Source organism: Amborella trichopoda, chromosome 7 (assembly GCF_054954075.1).
Source record: "Amborella trichopoda isolate Santa Cruz 75 chromosome 7, AtrichopodaSantaCruz75HAP2 v2.0, whole genome shotgun sequence".
NCBI lineage: Eukaryota > Viridiplantae > Streptophyta > Magnoliopsida > Amborellales > Amborellaceae > Amborella > Amborella trichopoda.
This window is the reverse complement of record NC_142342.1, coordinates 1,598,285-1,604,284: the sequence shown is the minus strand read 5'-3', so window position 1 is coordinate 1,604,284 and position 6,000 is coordinate 1,598,285.

Sequence of the window (6,000 nt, the reverse complement as noted above, 5' to 3'; positions counted from 1 at the left end):
AATGGGGTAAGTCTATAAAAGAACTTGGTAATCCGGATCGGCAAAATTGTCCAATTCCCACCCAATTTACTCTTTTAAAACTTTTTATTTTACCTATTTTAAAGTATGGAAAGTATTTAAATATTCTAGTGGGTCTCCTAGGAGAGTCATTGATACAAATGGAGAATCATCAATTTGAATCTACTCAATGACGGGCTGATTAACATTGTCAATCTGGGATTTCAAACACATGCAACTTCGGGGGCGGGGGGAGAAAGCTTTTAGGTGGTTTGGACTTTAGATAGAGGTGAGCCAAAGGTGTTTTTTATTTTTATTTTTGTTTTATATTATATTATTTTTTTAAATGTTAAAAATTGTCATCATTGTTATTATTATTTTTTAACATAAAATATTATTATTATTATTATTATCATCTAACATAAGAAGTAATAATAATAGTAAATTTATGTTATTTTCTTATGTTGGCTTCTATAACCCAATTTTACGCATGTACTTTGATGGACTTAGTCAAAAAGCAAATAATTAGGGAAAGGGCAAAAGAAAGAGAAAACTCTTAAGTCATGTGTCCTAAGTAAGGCATGTTTATGTAATCATTAATGCTTTTTGACTAATTCTTGATCCCACCCACTTGAAAGAGAGATCAATCCAACTAGGTACGAGAATCGCCTCTCAAAACTATTTGAAAAAAATGGGTAGGACTGTATTCTCCACTGAATTACCTTTTTTAAAAAAAAAAAGAAAAAAAAAGAAAAAAAAAAAGTGCGAGAATGGTGACTGATACGAGTTTGGTCGTTTAAAATTATTTGAAAAAACGGGTAGGGGTTTATCTTCCCCACTGAATTATCAAAACGAAAAGGTACGAGAATGGCGTGGAAAGAGAACGAAACTTGCAAAGGAGGATCCCAATCAGCAATTGGAACTTCATAGACTGAGAAAAAGAGTGAGGGAGGAGAGAGAGAGGAATTTATTGGTGGAGAGAGAGATTATGGGTTAAGATAGAGAGATTATGGGTTAAGATAGAGAGATATTGGTTGAGGGGGGAGAGAAGAGGAACCCATTGGTTGAGAGATATATTAGAGAGAGAGAGAGAATGGTTGAAAGAGAAAGGAATTTATTGGTAGAGAGAGAGAGAGAATGGTTGAAAGAGAAAGGAATTCATTGGTAGAGAGAGACGCATGTATGGCGCGAATTTGATTTGGAATGTTTGTGTGACTTTTTTTTTTTTTTGATGCAGTATGTGTGAATTCAATTAAATAATAAGTATGAAGGAAAAAGCAGATGGACACAAAGATATGGTGTAGTGGCCTACATGAGGAGAGACAAAGGGGGCATGGTGGGTTCAACCACACCGAGCCCTGTCGGCCTGTTCCCGACTTGGGTTTCTCCTGTGGCCCTCTATCAAACTACACTTTCAATGATGCATATGTAGAGGCCACATAAAGAGAAAAAGAGAAAGAGAGAGGAGAGATAAAGAGATATGAGAGAGGAGAGAGATAGATAAAAGAGAGTGGTATCTTTATTTTTTTCTTATATATAAATATGTATTTCTTTTTTTCCTTTTTTTTTTTTTTCAAATGGTAGTAAAGTTCTTGGATCCACATTGCTGAGAAGTATTTCTCTCTGTATACAACTACGTTTTGGTTTTGGATATAGAAGAAGATAACGGGCCGTCATGGCTTTTCAACTTTATCCAATGATACCACTCATGTCTTCTTCACTTGTATCCATGGGACTTGCAAAAGTCCCGAGTCCGAGTCAGACAGACACAACTCCAACTCGCCCAGATGCCGAGTCCGAGTCACATATAGAATCATGAGGCCGAGTTTGGCCGAGTTCTCAAAGAATGACAATAAGAACCCTAGGTTTGAGATACTTGCATGATTCTAGGACAACTCTCCCGACTCGTTAAGGTCCCGTATTGATTCTGAGTCACCTAGGCGATATTTAAATCAATGGAATTAACTTGTTCGGTACCCCTTTTCGAAATGAATGACAACAAAATTTTTGTATGGAAATATATCTAGTGAAGAGTGGATCACAAATAGTTGAGAACTCAGAAGATAATGAAGAAGAAGCATTGTATTTCGCAAGGACAAACCAATGCTACAAAAACCTTAAGCATAAATTTAGACTTATATTTTACCTTGAAAAGCCATCTCCTAATGCTACATGCCTATTGTCATTTTTCAAGTAATGATACTATGAAAATGCCAATCTCCAATTTGGGTGGCCCATTATGAACGGTAGATCTTATCTATAAATTGATAATGTACGAATGTATACAGTAAATTTATCTTTGGTACAAAAAAATCACGTTGGCCCGTAGCCATCAGATAAAAAATCCGGCGGCTAGGCATCATTCACTTTGCTTGAAGTCCCAAACAATTTTCTTCTGTTACGTATCATATCGGCTAATTTAGTTTGGCAACTGACTTAATGTACTCAAGTTAGCGGAGCACACTGTACATCTTTTCTCATGGGGCAAAGGATCCACTTAGGAGGATTTTCTTGATCTATAACCTTATCCACAAACAAATATTTTCGGTAAATAAAAGAAAAAAAAGATTCTGACTTCCCAATTACTTATGGCATCTGGAATTTGGACAGTACTAGTACATTTTTTTCTAGGGAACTTTATAGGGTGTATGATTATTTATTTATTTTGAGTATGGTTGGTTGGTTGTGAAGGTTATATCCTAGGAGCCCCTAAAAAACCTCCTTCTAAATAGGGGTGGTAACGTGTCAAGCTTGCAATATACCCGGACGGGAAGAGTATTTGGGTACAGATTTTGGACCCGGACCTGATCTTCAGGGTCCAAAATTTGAACCCGTATTTAGACCCCAGGTTGAGTCTACCCGTTAGTTTTCGAATCTCGTTGGGTCCATTGCCCCTTTAATGTTTATGTGAAACATGTGGGCTATGATTATGAGCTTCTTCTTTTCATTTTTTTTTTGCCCTTTTTTTTTAACCATCATATACCTATATTATTGGCAACATTTACACTATTGCATAACATATATGAATACCAACATATACGCTTATTCTCTACTATTTTACCTAATAACTGGAAATTCCTAAGAAACCAATATACTAGCAACATTTAGGAATACCCATATACACCCATTATTCAAGTGGGGTCCAGATGAACTTGAACGGGTCCAAATTTTGGATCCGGACTTAAAATTTTGGGTCCAAAATTTAGATACGTACCTATATGCGAAGTCTGGTCGAGTCCATTGCCACCCCTACTCCTAAATAGGGTTTTCCCTAAGGGAGTGAATCTATGTTCCAATAAATTCGTTGTGGCTAATTTTCCCTCTACTAAATTCGTACATATTTTGCTTTTAATCGCAATCAAGTAAAGTTTTTTCTTTTGTTTTGTTGTTAGTGATCGATGGCCGAAAAGCCGTGTCCGACCAAATGGATCTTGGAGTCACCCAATAGGTGGTCACTTGGTCGAATGATAACTTGAGGACGTAAAAAAAGAACAATGCTTCATAATGAGATGAAAGTCTCTCTTTCTTTCTCTCACCTCTCTTATTAAAAAAATTTAGTGAAGAGAATGAGGAATTTTCTAAAAGGAAATTATGCCACCACACAATGGTGGTTCTTTCATTAGTGTATATATAATGGTTAAAAAATTCAACTTATATACAACATACATTGTCAATTCATGAGCATACTATCTTACGTATTATATATATCTAATATACAATTTCGTGTCTTGTTACATTCTCTCATAGTTTCTTTATATATGTTACACATGATTGCATTAAAAGAAAATGTCAATATTTCTACCATATCGCCTTTCTAGAAACTAGGAGTAATGGATTTTATTTCTCTCTCTGTGTCTAAATGGATATTTGAGTAAGGGCTAGCAAAGCGTCAAGACAGCTAGCTTGGCCTTGGGCCCTTTACGGACGGCCCAAGCCCGGCTCTGCCCTTCTTGGGCTGAAGAGGCCCTCGACCAAAAGCAGCCCTATGCAGGCTGGGCTAGGTTGTGTTAGCGTATGGGTATCTTGTTAGTATTGATATACATCATTATGAATACATATCAGTACAAATATATATTCATAGTGTATATCAATACTAACAAGATATCCATATGCTAACAGATTGCACCTAACAAACTTTCTTTTTTTTAAAAAAAAAGCAAACCAGGCCGGCCCTTCCTCAGCCTTTTAGGCCACATGTTGTAGTGTGACATGTACCGGGTTAAAGGCAATCCAACAGGTTAGAAGTATGAATGATACGGCATAGTCCTTGCAGAGGTAACAAAAGGGCCTAAGCCCCACATCATGAGGGGGGAGAGGTTGCACGATAAGGACATGGTCCCCTTTGAGAGGGAGATGAAGGGCCAAACCAATATAATGAGAAGGGCCTCATGTGTAAAGCAAAATAGGGGAAAGGTCAATTGGGCGATGGTTTGGGTCCATCATGGCCTCTTCACATAGTGTTTTGTATTAGTGGAATGGCTCATAATAGCTGTTTTGTGAGCCAGAACGTGTCAAACCTCTCCAAAGGATTGGCCCATGGTAAGCTAGGGTTTTGGGACACCTAGTAGTGAAGTAATGTGTGAGAGCATATGAAGACTTATTGTTAATCTTGTCTCTCTTTGTAGGAACTACTTTGAGAGGCCTCCATCACTCTTGTCTGCCCCTATTGACCCTGTAAGCCACAAGTGGCACACATGTTTCTCATTCTTTAACTCATATGAGCAATTTGGAGTAGTAAAAAAAGCTTGTAATTCTACATGTGAAAGTATTTGGTGAGTGAGCTGGCTCATGCATCCATCCTTGTTTTTTAGGAATTTACGATTTGAGCAGCAAGAAAACGGATGTGCGTCAGCACAACGGTGAAATAAAGAAGTCAATGTAAATCTATTTTTTCCCCTTCATCTATGAATTTAGAGCTCCAAACTTAAATCATATTATATTTGTAAAATTGAAGTGAACAATCTAAAAAGAAGGTACGCTTTTAAAGCTCAAAATTCATTCATTCTTGATTGTGGCGATCTAGATGTTCGACCTACAAAGTTCCGAAATCAAAATCCTTCACCAATATGGATTTAGGGTTTAGGGGCATTATTAGGTGCGTACCCGAATGCACCTAAGCCCTATCCTTTTACATGGCATATATACAACAAGACCGTTACTTTCATATACAAAGGTCACAAACACCTCATTTCGTCATTTCCCAAAAATTTGAGAATATAATCCCCTCACTATCTAATTTCTAATCTGATAGCTACATGTAAATGTTGATTTCTGTACCAAGGTAAATGATTTCTTTTTTTTCCTCTTATTTTTCTTGTTTTTTTTGAGAGAGTATCAAGGTAAATGACTTTATTATATACTTTCTTCTTTAAATTGGGTCTGCCTAAGGGTGACAACGGGGCTAGGCTAGCCTTGGCCCTAGCGTGGCCCTTGTCCCCATCATACCAGGTTGGGTCGAGTCAGAAACAAATGAAAAAAACAAAAAAAAAAAATGAGAAAAAAAAAGAAAAAAAAAAAGTTGCACCGAACCAACCAGGGTCCGGCCCAATTCCAACCCTAGGTTTGCCTCTTCGCCTCTGACTCTCCACCATGTGTGTTTGTACTTGTGATGTAGTTTGTGCATAAAGTAGTATTTTAGTAATTGTGTGCTCAAGGTCGTACTATACCAATATTATTTATCGAGTTATCAACAAGAGTTGAATTATTCAACATTTTACTCAATTACAACTATCACATCATACAATCATGTGTCTTTTGATTGTTGTCTTGAAATTAAAACAAAAAATATGGCTAAAGCCTTAAATAGTTCATCTCTCATATATATTTGGATAATTTTTTCAAATATTATAGCATGGTGGTACTCTTCATGAAACTTGGGCATTCAAAATCATAGAACAAGAGTAGAAGCTATAACCATTGGATGGTCTTTGTTCAATCTTGGAAGTTTATTGTTTCCAGGCATATATTACAGAGTGCGATTGGAAACAGATTTTTTTTAGGCTC